The 15,080-nt window shown below is 39.3% G+C and overlaps 1 non-coding gene across 1 annotated transcript; it reads left to right on the top strand.

The window, feature by feature from the left end:
* Positions 1-284: 284 nt before the first annotated feature.
* Positions 285-357, top strand: trnaf-gaa (transfer RNA phenylalanine (anticodon GAA)). The gene has a single exon. It is a non-coding gene; the product is annotated as a tRNA-Phe (tRNA).
* The last annotated feature ends 14,723 nt before the right edge of the window (positions 358-15,080 follow it).

Raw genomic sequence — 15,080 nt, 5'->3', positions numbered from 1 at the left:
TGAGGTTTAAATCGCAGGAGAAATACAATACTGCAGATACAGCAACAGTGAGGTTTAAATCGCACGGGAAATACAATACTGCAGATACAGCAACAGTGAGGTTTAAATCGCAGGAGAAATACAATACTGCAGATACAGCAACAGTGAGGTTTAAAGCGCAGGGAAAATACAATCCTGCAGATACAGCAACAGTGAGGTTTAAATCGCACGGGAAATACAATGCTGCAAATACAGGACCAGTGAGGTGTAAAACAGAGGTGAACCACAAACATAGAGACATATCAGCCGAAATAGCTCAGTTGGGAGAGCGTTAGACTGAAGATCTAAAGGTCCCTGGTTCAATCCCGGGTTTCGGCACTGGTACATATTTATTGTCACTGCGATAGCATAGCAGTTAATGTGACACTATTACAGCTCATGGAGTCAGAGTTTGGAATTCAATTGTGGCATCCTCTGAAACTAAGTTTAGTACGTCCTTCCCATGTACGCCGTCCCTCTGTACAAAGCCAGACTAGTTAGTAGGTTAATTGTATTTTTAAACCATACCATAATTAGGTTACGGTTAAATCGGTGGATTCCTGGGTGGAACAGCTGGGTGAGCTGGACGGACCTGTTCTGCGCTCTACCTCTCATTAAAATAAAATAAATAATATTCTGTAGTGGTGAGGGACGACACAAAGAGCTTTAATAAGCAGGAGATTTTTCAGCATGTATTGTGATCTGAGTACTGCACAGACGCAGTAGAAGCATTCCCATGCAAGTCGGGCAAAAAGCTTTAAAAACTCAGTCTGCATAAAAGAGGGGTACCGTCTAGTGGTGCGGTTATCATCAGATGGTGGTCTGAGTCAGAGTGGTAAGGCTTTGGCTCAACAGTGCTTCAGCAAGAACAGGCACAAACAAGGAAAGTAGATAATCTCACTCCTTTTTTATTATTAAATGCTCGAGAGAATATGTATGTGAATATGAATAGAGTATGTCTACAGGGCCAATGTTTTGTTCTGGGTGCCAGATGTGGAATTTCCGCAAGACTACCAGCCTCCCCAGTTGCCACATCTGCACCAGGTGCATCGAGATGCAGCTCCTGAGAGACTGTGTTAGGGAACTGGAGCTGCATCACAACAACGTTCAGCTTATTAGGGAAAGTGAAGCAGTGATAGGCAAGAGCTACAGGAAAGTAGTCACCCCAAGGGTAAGGAGACAGTTAAATGGGTGACTGTCAGGAGAGGGAAGGGAGAACTACAGATAGTGGAGAGCGCATCTGTGGCTGGCCCCTTCAACAATAAATACCGCATTTGATTACTGTTGGGGGATGGGGGGCGGGATCTACATGGGGGAAGTGACAGTGAACTAGTGGCGCAATTAGAGATCGGTCAGAACGAAGTTGTGGGCATCACTGAGTCGTGGCTTAAAGAAGATCAAAGTTGGGAGCATAATATCAAAGGATAAACTTTGTATAGAAAGGACAGGCAGGAAGACATAGGTGGTAGTGTGCCTCTGTTGGTAAGAGATGGAATTACATCTTTAGAAAGAGGTGACATAGGGTCAGAGAATGTTGAATCTTTGTGTGTGGGGTTAACAAACTGTAAGGGTAAAAAAACCCATTATGGAAATCATATGTAGGCCTCCAAATAGTAGCCAAGATGTTGGGTTGCGATTGCACAGGGAACTGAAAGAGGCATGTAATAAGGGTAATGCCACAATTGTAAATGAGAACAAACTAGCCAATAATATAAAGCAAGAACAATATTGCGGATAATTATCTAAATGGGGAGAAGGTTCAAACGTCAGAGGTTCAAAGAGACTTGGGAGTGCTCGTGTAAGATTCCCAGAAGATAGATTTACAGGTTCTCAGAGAGCAGCGAATCTGTGGAATTCTCTGCCACGGATTGTGGTGGAGGACAAGCCTGTGGGTATGTTTAAAGCAGAAGCTGATAGATTCCTGATCGGTCAGGGCATCAAAGTATATGGCAAGGAGACAAGTGTGTGGAGTTGTGGGGGATCCAGGACCAGCCATGGAGCGACAGAACAGACTCGAGGGGCTGAATGGTCCAATTCTGCTCCCATCTCTTATGGTCTCAGGTATAGGAAAGGTACAATACTGCAGATACAGCATTGGTGAGGTACAAGGTTGAGTAGAACCACAGTTCTGCAGATACAGGAACGGTGAGGTACAAAGCACAGGGAAGTACAGTGTCATAGATACTGGAAGGATAAGGTTTACGCAGGGGAGAACTAAAATACTACAGATGCTAGAATAGTGAGGTACAAGGCAGAGGAGCACACAATGCTGCAGATACAGCAACGGTGAGGTACAAGGCAGAGGAGGAACAAAACACTGCAAATACTGGAATTGTGAGGAACTTCAATACCGCAGATAAAGCAACAAGGCAGAGGAGGAGGAAAATACTGCAGATAGTTCAATGGTGAGGTACATGGCAGGTGAGTATACAATAATGTTGGAGGTACAGAGCACAGGGAAAATACAATACTGCAGATGCTGCAAAGGTGAGATAAAGAACAGTGGAGAACAACAATACTGCAGCTGTGTCAGCTGAAATAGCTCAGTTGGGAGAGCGTTAGACTGAAGATCTAAAGGTCCCTGGTTCAGTCCTGGGTTTCAGCACTGGGACTTATTTATTGGACACAACGGTACTGTAATGGTCTGCGTGACACCATTACAGCGTGGGGTGACAGAGTTCAGAGTTCACTTTTGATGTTCTGTCCAAATTGGTAAGTCCTTCCCATCTTCCCAGCTCCATGTCCTCCAACTGTTCATCCCACAGTCCAAAGACATACTGGTTAGTAGGTTCATTGATTTTTTTTAAACCATCCCACGATTAGGTTACTGCTAAATCAGAGTTCCTGAGTGGCACAGCTTGGTGGGCCAGATGGGCCTGTTCTGTGCTCTATCTCTGAATAAAATATTCTGTACTGGTGAGGGACAAAGGAGAGGAGATTCACAATACCATAGACAGCAACAGTGACGTACAAGGCAGAGGAGGAACAAAATATTTCAGATGCTGGAACAGTGAGGAACGTCAATACCGCAGATAAAGCAATGGTGAGTTACAAAGCACAAGAAAACTACAATACTGCAGATAAAGCAATGGTGAGTTACAAAGCACAAGAAAACTACAATACCACAGATAAAGCAATGGTGAGTTACAAAGCACAAGAAAGCTACAATACTGCAGATAAAGCAACGGTGAGTTACAAAGCACAAGAAAGGTACAATACCACAGATGAAGCAATGGTGAGTTACAAAGCACAAGAAAGCTACAATACTGCAGATAAAGCAACGGTGAGTTACAAAGCACGAGAAAGGTACAATACCACAGATGAAGCAATGGTGAGGTACAAAGCACAGGAGAAATATAATTCTGCAGATACAGTGATGTTGAGGTTAAAGGCACAGGAAAGCTATAATAACACGGGTACAGCAACGGCGAGGTACAAGCTGGAGGAGGAGCAATACTACAGATGCTGGAGCAGTGAGGAGCCAGGCAGAGGAGAACTACAATACCACAGATGCAGCAACAATGAGTTACAAAGCACAGAAGTAAAACAATTCCACAGATACAGGAATGGTGAGGTACAAGGCAGAGGAGAATCACAAATCCACATTTACTGGAATGTTGAGGCTCAAAGTACAGGAGAAATACAATACTGCAGAGTCCGGAAAGGCGAGTTACGAAGCACAGGGAAATTCAATACCACTGGTGCTGGAGCAGTGAGGTACAAGGCAGAGGAGAAATAAAATACCACATACACAAGAATAGAGAGTTTTAAAGAACAGTAGAACAACAATACTGCAGATGATGGACAGATGAGGTAGAAAGCACATGGAAATACAACAGCGCAGATGCTGGAATTGTGAGGTATTATGTACAAGAGACATACAATACTGCAGATGCTGCAATGGTGAGGTACACGAGAGTGGAGAATAACAATACAGCAGCTATGTCAGCCGAAATAGCTCAGTTGGGAGAGCGTTAGACTGAAGATCTAAAGGTCTCTGGTTCAATCCTGGGTTTCAGCACTGGAACTTACTTAATGGGCACCATGGTAACAGCAGTTAGTGCGACACTATTGCACCACATTTGATTTCAGAGTTCAATTCTGACATCCTCTGTAAGTAGGTTTGAAAGTCCTTCCCATGTGCATATGGGGAAAGATTAGATTAATGTCACTCTAATCTTCCGGGGTGCTGCAGTTTGCTCCTACAGTCCAAAGACGTACTGGTTAGTAGTTTAACTGATTATTTTAAAGCATCCCATAAATCAGTGGATTCCTAGGCGGCTGGCATGAATCCATCGATTGCACAGCCTGGTAGGCCGGACTGGCGTGTTCTGCGCTGTAGTTCTGAATAAAATAAAATAAATAATATTCTGTACTGGTCAGGGTCGAGGGACAGGAGAACTACAATACTGCGGATACAGCAAAGGTGAGGTACGAGGCAGAGGAGTGTGCAATACCGCAGACAGAGGAATGGTGGGGGGACGTCACGTGATGACGTAGGATCAAGACGCTGGAACCCAGCTCTCCCGTAAAACGTTAATAAATTAATGTTTAAGTGAAGAAAAGTTAGTCAATACTTTCTAAAAGTTACTTATAAACTACTCCGGATTGTTTCAAGCTATGCCTCAAAAACAGAAGATGAAGAAAACTAATACCGGGAAGACTACGCAAGTTGGAACAAGAACAAGGCCCACGTCTACCAAAGAACCGCGGTCTCAGGTACATTATACCACCGGCGATACGGAACAGGAAACTGCGGCAACATCGGCCATTTCTAAAGGAAAAGACCAACGTGAACTGCGCAAACGCGAAGGAAGGAGCATGCGCAAACGGGAGCAACCAGAACTACAAAGCCCAGTTACGACTGCAACTGAAAGTGATAGTGAATCTGAGGGAGAGTCAGATTCTCTGGAAAGATCAGATGAAGAGGGAGATAGAAGTTCTTCTGGAAATATAGAAAAGACTTCGAGGCAAATAATGCGTAAATTAGATGCATTAAAAGTAATTAAAAGTAATCAAAAAGTACTCAAAAAATGATAAATATGGAGATTATGCTTGATAAAATGACAAAGAGACAGAAAAAATGGAAAAGAGAATTATGGACTTGGAAACTAAAACGGAAGACATGGTTGAAAGAATGGACAAAATGGAAAATGAAAATACTGCTTGGATATCAGAAAGAAAACAATTTGTGGAAAAAATTGATAAGCTTGAAAATTTTAGTAGACGAAATAATATTAAAATTGTTGGACTTAAAGAAGATATAGAAGGAGAAGATCCAATAAAATTTTTTCAAAAATGGATCCCTGAAAAATTGGAAATGGAAAGAGAAACTCCAATTGAGATTGAAAGGGCTCATAGATCCTTAAGGTCAAGACCTCAAGCTGATCAAAATCCACGATCAATTTTGATAAAATGCTTAAGATACCAAGATAAAGAAAAGATCCTGAAGGCGGCTGTCCAAAGTGCCAAAAATAGAAACGGGCCATTGATGATAGAAGGGAAACCAGTTCTTTTTTATCCTGATATAAGTTACAACCTTTTGAAGAGAAAGAAGGAATTTAACCCAGCGAAAAAAGCCTTATGGGAAAAGGGTTATAAATTTACAATGCGTCACCCAGCAACACTGATAATTTTTTTGGAGGAGGGAAAAAGATTTTTTTCCGATTATCGAAAAGCGGAGGAGTTCGCACAAAAACTTTCATCTATTGACTAATTACACATAGAGGCTTCCAAACGTAATGGATTAAAGATGAAGATAGAGTCAGCGAACAGAAGTGATGGACATTTATGGATATTATAGAGGAGAAAAGCAAAATTTTAGAAATACTAATTGAGAATAGTATTTTTTTCTTCTTATATATATACTTTTTTATGTTGCGGGGGGGCTGGGGAGCTTTGGATCGGTTACTACGGGATTCACATGTGTAATCATGGCGATTGCCATGACCCATACAACAGAGGGGGGTAATGTTGTGTTTTTTTTTTTCACAACATTAGTAGGGGGGTATTTTGTTTTTTTCTTTATATTCTATTTTTCTTCTATCTTTTTGCCTGGATGATTGGTGGGGACACACATAGCAACATGGAGATTTTTATAAAGATTTCCCAGGATACCACGAAAGTTGAAAGATTAGGTATTATTATAGATTGGAGTAATATAATAAAAAAAAAAATAATGACTAATCTACTGAATTTTTAAAGTTTTAATGTTAATCGGCTTAATGGGCCGGTAAAAAGAAAAAGAATTTTAACATACATTAAAAAAATGAAAACAGATATAGCTTTTTTTACAAGAAACTCATTTAACAGACATAGAACATCAGAAATTAAAAAGAGACTGGGTTGGAAATGTTATTGCAGCTTCATTTAATTCAAAGGCGAGAGGAGTCGCAATTTTGGTTAACAAAAATTTACCAATTAAAATACAAAACGTATTAATTGATTCGGCGGGGAGATATCTAATTATACATTGTCAAATTTTTTCAGAACTATGGACCCTTATGAACATTTATGCACCAAATGAAAATGATGTAAAATTTATACAGGAGGTCTTTTTGAATTTAGCTAACGCACATGATAAAATATTAATAGGTGGAGATTTTAACTTTTGTCCAGATCCAGTTTTAGGTAGATCAACAAAGGTTGTTACAAAATCAAAAGCAGTAAAATTAACTCTATCATTGATGAAAGACTTAAATCTGATTGATATATGGAGAAGAATTAATCCAAAAGAAAGAGGTTATTCATTTTATTCAAATAGACATAAAACATATTCAAGGATAGATTTTTTCCTATTATCAACGAATATTCAAGATAGAGTGAAAAATGTGGAATATAAAGCAAGAATATTGTCAGATCATTCTCCTTTAATAATGACAATGATAATGATAGATAAAGAGGAATCAATTTATAGGTGGAGATTTAATTCAATATTATTAAAACGTCAAGATTTTTGTGATTTTATGAGAAAACAGATTCAGTTCTTTTTAGATATAAATTCACATTCAGTTGATGATAAATTTATAGTGTGGGAAGCAATGAAGGCATATTTGAAAGGTCAGATAATAAGTTATACTTCTAAAATTAAGAAGGAATATATGATAGAAATAGATCAATTGGAAAAAGAGATTACAAAATTAGAAAAAGAATCCCAAAGAAATATGACAGAAGAAAAACGAAGACAACTTATTAACAAGAAGTTACAATATAATACACTCCAAACATATCGAACAGAAAAAGCAATTATGAGAACTAAACAAAGATATTATGAACTAGGTGAAAGATCACATAAGGTTCTTGCATGGCAGTTAAAAACAGACCAGACTTCTAAAACAATAAATGCAATTCGAACAAGAGTAAATAAAATTACTTATAAACCTTTAGAAATTAATGAAGCTTTTAAGAATTTTTATTCTGAGTTGTACAAATCAGAATCACAAAATGACAATGTCAAGATAGAAAGGTTTTTATCACAAATAGCTCTTCCAAAATTAAATACGTCAGAACAGAAGGGATTAGATATGCCTTTTACATTAAAAGAGGTCGAAGAAGCCCTAGGATCATTTCAAAGTAATAAATCTCCAGGAGAAGATGGTTTTCCGCCTGAATTCTATAAAAAGTTTAAAGATTTATTAATTCCTCCTTTTATGGAGTTAATACACCAAGCGGAAAGAACGCATAAACTTCCAGAATCTTTTTCGACAGCTATTTTAATAGTATTGCCAAAAAAAGATAGAGATCTTTTAAAGCCAACATCATATAGACCTATTTCTTTATTAAACACTGATTTATAAAATAATAGCAAAAATCTTATCTAATAGATTATCTAAATGCTTACCAAAATTAGTACATATGGATCAAACAGGATTTATTAAAAATAGACAATCGGCAGATAATGTAACTCGCTTATTTAGTATAATTCATTTAGCGCAGAAGAGGGAGGAAATGAGTGTGGCAGTTGCTTTAGATGCAGAAAAAGCATTTGATAGATTGGAATGGGATTTTTTATTTAAGGTATTGGAAAAATATGGATTAGGAGTATCTTTTATAAAATGGATTAAAACCTTAAATACTAATCCCAAAGCTAAAGTAGTGACAAATGGTCAAATTTCAACACCATTTCAGTTAACAAGGTCAACTAGGCAAGGTTGTCCATTATCACCTGCTTTATTTGTGTTGGCGATAGAGCCATTAGCTGAATTGATTAGAATGGACCCAGATATTAAGGGTTTCAGAGTTAATCAGGAAGAATACAAGATTAACTTATTTGCTGATGATGTTCTGCTTTATCTAACAAACCCATTGCACTTGTTGCATAAATTATCCTATAGATTAGAAGAATATGGGAAAATATCAGGTTATAAAATAAATTGGGATAAAAGTGAAATTTTACCTCTTACTAAAGGAGATTATAGTCAATGTCGATTAATAACCCAATTTAGATGGCTGGCAAATGGTATAAAATATTTAGGTATAAGAGTTGATAATGACATAAAGAACTTATACAAATTAAATTATTTACCACTATTGAAAAAAATTCAAGAAGATCTTGATAAATGGATGGTATTACCAATAACATTAGTAGGTAGAGTAAATACCATAAAAATGAATATATTCCCTAGATTACAATACTTATTTCAATCACTACAAATACAATAACCCCAGAAGTTTTTTCAAGAGCTAAATAAATATGTGAGGAAATTTCTTTGGAAAGGTAAGATGTCAAGAATATCGTTGGAAAAATTGACATGGAAATTTGAGCTAGGAGGGTTACAACTTCCAAATTTTAAGAATTATTATAAAGCAAATCAACTTAGATTTATTGCATCTTTTTTTGAGAAAGATAAACCGGCATGGATTAGAATAGAACTAGATAAAATAGGAGCAAACACACCAGAAGATTTTATATATAAATGGGAATCTAAATGGATACAGGAAAAGACAGAATCTCCTATATTAAAACATTTGATTGACTTATGGAATAAGATAAATGTTGACGATGAGACAAAGAAATCCTTATTAGCAAAGAGATCTTTAATTCAAAATAGACTTATTCCTTTTACAATGGATAATCAACTTTTATATAATTGGTTTCAAAAAGGGATTAGATATATAGGAGATTGTTTTGAAGGAGGTATATTAATGTCATTCGATCAATTAAAGAATAAATATAAAGTTTCAAACAACACTCTTTTTTGTTACTTTCAACTAAGGACTTATTTAAGAGAAAAATTAGGTCAAACAATGTTATTACCGAAATCCAATGAAATAGAAACTTTAATTCAAAAAGGAAAGATTAAAAAATTTATCTCTTGTATGTATAATTTGATTCAAAAACAGGCAATTAAACAAGGAGTCCATAAGTCAAGACAAAAATGGGAAAGTGACTTGAATATTAAAATTGAAGAAAAAAATTGGTTGACTATGTCTTGAGAGTATGACAAATACAATAAATGTCCGATTAAGATTAGTGCAATACAATTTTTTACATCAATTATATATTACACCACAAAAAATAAATAAATTAAACCCAAATTTATCTGATCAGTGTTTCCGATGTAACCAAGAAAGTGGTACTTTTTTACATTCTACTTGGTCTTGTTCTAAAATTCAACCTTTTTGGACAAATTTAAGAGTTTTATTGGAACAAATTATTTGAATACAACTTCCACATAATCCAATATTACTTTTACTAGGTGATATTGAAGGGATAAAACCGATATCCAAATTGAATAAATATCAGAAAGAATTTATAAAAATTGCATTGGCAGTAGCCAAAAAGGCTATTGCAGTTACTTGGAAATCAGATACATATTTAAGTATAGATCGTTGGAAGAAAGAAATTTATGGCTGTATTCCACTTGAAAAAATTACTTATAATTTAAGAGATAAATATGAAACATTTTTGAAAATTTGGTGCCCTTATTTACAAAAGACAGGATTAAATATATAGGTGCTCCGAAGATGAAATAATTGGTTACTTGGGGAAAGAAATAAATATATATACTAAAGTTATTACGAACTCCATGGAGCATGTGGGGATCTTCCAATATCCAGGCATTCCTTTTTTTTTTCTTTCTTTCTTCTTTTTTTTTCTATAGGGATGTTAGGGGGGAGGGGTTAAGGGGAGGGGGGATGGGTAACACACATTTTCTTTTTCATACACTTTTATTCTGTAACTACTTGAAAACACAATAAAAAAAGTTTTTAAAAAGACAGAGGAATGATCAGGTTTAAAGCACGGGGAAATACAATACTGCAGAAGCTGCAATGGTGAGGTACACGATAGAGGAGAACAACAATACTGTAGATGTGTCAGCCGAACTAGCTCAGCTGGGAGAGCGTTAGACTGAAGATTTAAAGATACCTGGTTCAATCCCGGGTTTTGGCACTGGGACTTATTTATTAGGCCCCATCATCACATAGCAGTCGGTGTGACACTTTTACAGCTTGGGGCAGCACAGTTTAGAGTTCAACTGTGGCGTCCTCTGTATGCAAGTTTGTACGTCCTTCTCATGTACAGAGTCTGGTCTCTCTCAATAAAATCAAATAAATAAAATTCTGTAGTGGTGAGGGACGAGGGAGCGATAAATCACAATACCGCAGATACAGCAATGGTGAGTTACAATGCACAGAAGTAATACAATTCCGCAGATACAGGAATGGTGAGGTTAAGGCAGAGGAGAATCACAATTCCACATTTACTGGAATGTTGAAGCTCAGAGCACAGGAGAAATACAATACTGCAGAGTCCAGAAAGCTGAGGTACGAAGCAGGGGGAAATACAATACCACTGATGCTGGAGCAGTGAGGTACAAGGCAGAGGAGAGTTTTAAAGCACAGTAGAACTACAATACTGCAGATGATGGACAGATGAGGTACAAAGCATATGGAAATACAACAGTGCAGATGCTGGAATTGTGAGGTACAATGTACTAGAGACATACAATACTGCAGATGCTGCAATGGTGAGGTACACGAGAGTGGAGAATAACAATACAGTAGCTGTGTCAGCAGAAATAGCTCAGTTGGGAGAGCGTTAGACTGAAGATCTAAAGGTCCCTGGTTCAATCCTGGGACTTGTTTATTGGGCCTCATGGTCACATAGCAGTTGGTGTGACAGTATTGCGGCTCAGGGCATCACAGTTTGGAGTTCAATTGTGGCATCTTCTGTACACAGGTTTGTACGTGCTTCCCTTATACACTGCCCTGCCAAGCGTAGTATGGTCAGTAGGTTAATTGTATTTGTTAAACTGTACCACAGTTAGGTTAGTTTTCCTGGGAGTCACTTGGTGGGCTTGTTCCTTGGTGGGCTGTATCTCTCAATAAAATAAAGAATATTCTGTAATGGCGAGGGACGAGGTGAAGAGCTTTAAAAAGCTGGAGGTTTTCTACATGGGAGTTGTTGATTGGAGTACTGTGCAGTAGAACGGTTCCCGTGCAAGTCCATCAAAAAGCTTTAAAAACCCAGTCTGCATAAAAGAAGGGTCCCGTCTTGTGCAGTGGTCATCATCAGAGTGTTCTGAGTCAGAGTGGTAAGGCTTTGACTCAACAGGCCTTTAGCAAGAACAGGTGGAAGCAAGGTAAGTAGGTAAGTTCACTCCATACTCCTTACTTAAATAAGAACTCCAGATCTTATTTAACTGTTGAGAGAATAGGAGGTATGTCTACCGGGCCAATGTTCTGTTCTGGTTGCTCACCCTCCCCATTGGCCACATCCGCACCTGGTGCATCGAGATGCAGCTCCTGAGAGACTGTGTTAGGGAACTGGAGCTGCAGCTCGATGACCTTTGGTTTGTTAGGGAAAATGAGGCAGTGATAGACGGGAACTACAGGGAGGTAGTTACCCCAAGGCTACAGGAGACAGATAAATGGGTGACCGTCAGGAGACGGAAGGGAGAACTTCAGATAGTAGACAGCACCCCTGTGGCCAGCCTCTTCAATGATAAATACTCCATTTGAGTACTGTTGGAGGGGGGGGGGGGGTTCAGGATCTACATGGGGAAATGACAGTGGCCGCACCTCTGTTACTGAGTCTGGCCCTGTGGCCCAGGAGGGTGGGGAACTGACAAGGATGGCAGCAGTGATTCGGACTCTATAGTCAGGGGGACAGACAGGTGATTCTGTGGACGCGACAAAGAAATACAGATGGTAGTTTGCCTCCCAGGTGCCAGGGTTTGTGATGTTTCTGAGGACGTCCACAATGTCGTGAAATGGGAGGGTGAGCAGCCAGAGGTCGTGGTACATATTGGTACCAATGACATGGGTAGAGAAACGGAGGAGGTCCTGAAAACAGAATACAGGGAGTTAGGAAGGAGGCTGAGAAGCAGGACCTCAAGGGTCGTAATCTTGAGATTGTTGCCCGTGCCAGATGACAGGGAGGACATGAATAGAATGAGGTGGCAGATAAATGCGTGGGTGAAGAATTGGAGCAGAGCACAGGGATTCGAATTTCTGGATAATTGGGACCTCTTCTGCAGCAGGTGTGACCTGTACAAAAGGGATGGTTTGCACTTGAATCCGAGGGGGACCAATATTTTTGTGGGCAGGTTCACTAGAGCTGTTGGGAGCGGTTTAAACTAATATGGTGGGGCATGGGAACCAGTGTCATAGAGCTGAGGATGAGCCAGTGGGTTTACAAGTAGATGATGGACGTAACATGAATTTAAGGAAGGTCAAGCCAGTGATTGGGTACAAATGCAGACAGAGCAAGGAGTTAAATTGTACCACAGAGGCAAAATTCAAAAGGGTGCAGAATGCAGGACTGAAGATGTTGTATTTAAATACTGGTAAAAGATGGAATTACATCTTTAGAAAGGTGACATAGGTTCAGAGAATGTTGAATCTTTGTGGGTGGGGTTAACAAACTGCAAGGGGAAAAAAAATTCTCAGAATCATATATAGGCCTCCAAATAGTAGCCAAGATGTGGGGTTGCGATTGCACAGGGAGTTGAAAAAGGCATATAATAAGGGTAATGTCACAATTGTAAATGAGGGCAAACTAGCCAATAATATAAAGCAGGAACAATAGTGCAGACTATTATCTAAATGGGGAGAAGGTTCAAACATCAGAGGTGCAAACGAACTTAGGAGTCCTTCTACAAGATTCCCAGAAGGTTAATTTACAGGTTGCCAGAGAGCAGTGAATCCATGGAATGCTCTGCCACAGGTGGTGGAGGACAAGCCCGTGGGTATGTTTAAAGCAGAAGTTGATAAATTCCTGATCGGTCAGGGCATCAAAGGATATGGCAAGAAGGCAGGTGTATGGAGTTGAGGGGGATCCAGGATCAGCCATGATGGAATGGCAGAGCAGACTCGATGGGCTGAATGGCCTAATTCTGCTCCCATCTCTTATGATCTAAGGCACAGATAAGGTACAATACTGCAGATACAGCAAAGATGAGGTATAAGGCTGTGGAGAACTACAGTTCTGCAGATACAGGAATGGTGAGGTATAAAGCACAGGGACGTACAATGTCATAGATCCAGGAAGGATGAGGTTTCACGCAGAGGAGAACTAAAATAACATAGATGCTGGAATAGTGAGGTACAAAGCAGAGGAGGAACAAACACTGCAGATAGTTCGATGGTGAGGTACAAGGCAAGTGAGTATACAGTAATGGAGATAGAGGGATGTTGGAGATACAAAGGACAGGGGAAATATAATACTGCAGATGCTTCAATAGTGAGATAAAAATCAATGGAGAATAACAACACTGCAGATATGTCAGCTGAAATAGCTCAGTTGGGAGAGCGTTCAGCTGAAGATCTGTAGGACCCTGGTTCAATCCTGGGTTTCAGCACTGGGACTTATTTATTGGATACAACAGCACCGTGGTGGTCTGTGTGACACTATTACAACGTGGGGTGTCAGAGTTCACTTTCAATGTTCTGTCCAGGTTGTTAAGTCCTTCCCATGTCCATTTCCTCCAACTGCTCCAGTTTGCTCCCATAGTTCAAAGATGTACTGGTTAGTAGCTTCATTGTTTTTTCAAACCATCCCACCATTAGGTTAGGGTTAAATCAGAGTTCCTGAGTGGCACAGCTTGGTGGGCTGGATGGGCCTGTTCTGCGCTCTATCTCTGAATAAAATAAAATAAATAATATTCTGTGATGGTGAAGGACAAGGGAGAGAGGATTCAGAATACCGTAGACAGCGACGGTCAGGTACAAGGCAGAGGAGGAACAAAATATGGTGAGGAACCTCAATACCGCAGATGAAGCAATGGTGAGTTACCAGGCACAAGAAAGCTACAATACCGCAGATAAAGCAACAGTGAGGTATAAAGGACAAGGAAGGTACAATTCTGCAGATAAAGCAATGGTGAGTTACAGAGCACAGAAGTAATACAATTCTGCAAATACAGGAATGGTGAGGTACAAGGACAAGAATAACCACAATTCCACATTTACTGGAATGTTGAGGCTCGGAGCACAGGAAAAATACAATACTGCAGAGTCCGGAAAGGTGAGGTATGAAGCACGGGGGAATACAATACCATTGATGCTGGAGCAGTGAGGTACAAGGCAGGGGAAAAATAAAATAGCACATACACAAGAATAGAGAGTTTTAAAGCACAGTAGAACTACAATACTGCAGATGATGGACCGTTGAGGTACAAAGTACATGGAAATACAACAGTGCAGATGCTGGTATTGTGAGGTACAATGTACTAGAGATATACAATACTGCAGAAGTCAGCTGAAATAGCTCAGTTGGGAGAGCATTCAGCTGAAGATCTGTAGGACCCTGGTTCAATCCTGGGTTTCGGCACTGGGATTTATTTATTGGCACAGCTCGGGGTGTTGGAATTAAGAGTTTGATTCCGGTGACCTCTGTAGGTAGGTTTGTATTTCCCATGTGCACACGAGTTTCCTCTGGGTGCCCCTTTTTCCTCCCACAGTCCAAAGGTGTACTGGTTAGGAAGTTAATTGGTTATTTTAAACCATACCACAAAGGGTGTCACAGCTTGGTGAGCTATATCTCCCAAGAATGTAAAATAAATAATATTCTGTAATGGTAAAGGACGAGGGACTGAAGAATCATATACTGCAGATAC

This window comes from Hemitrygon akajei, chromosome 7 (assembly GCF_048418815.1).
Source record: "Hemitrygon akajei chromosome 7, sHemAka1.3, whole genome shotgun sequence".
Taxonomy (NCBI): domain Eukaryota; kingdom Metazoa; phylum Chordata; class Chondrichthyes; order Myliobatiformes; family Dasyatidae; genus Hemitrygon; species Hemitrygon akajei.
The sequence above is the reverse complement of the archived record's forward strand: the minus strand, read 5'-3'. Positions and strand labels throughout refer to the sequence as shown.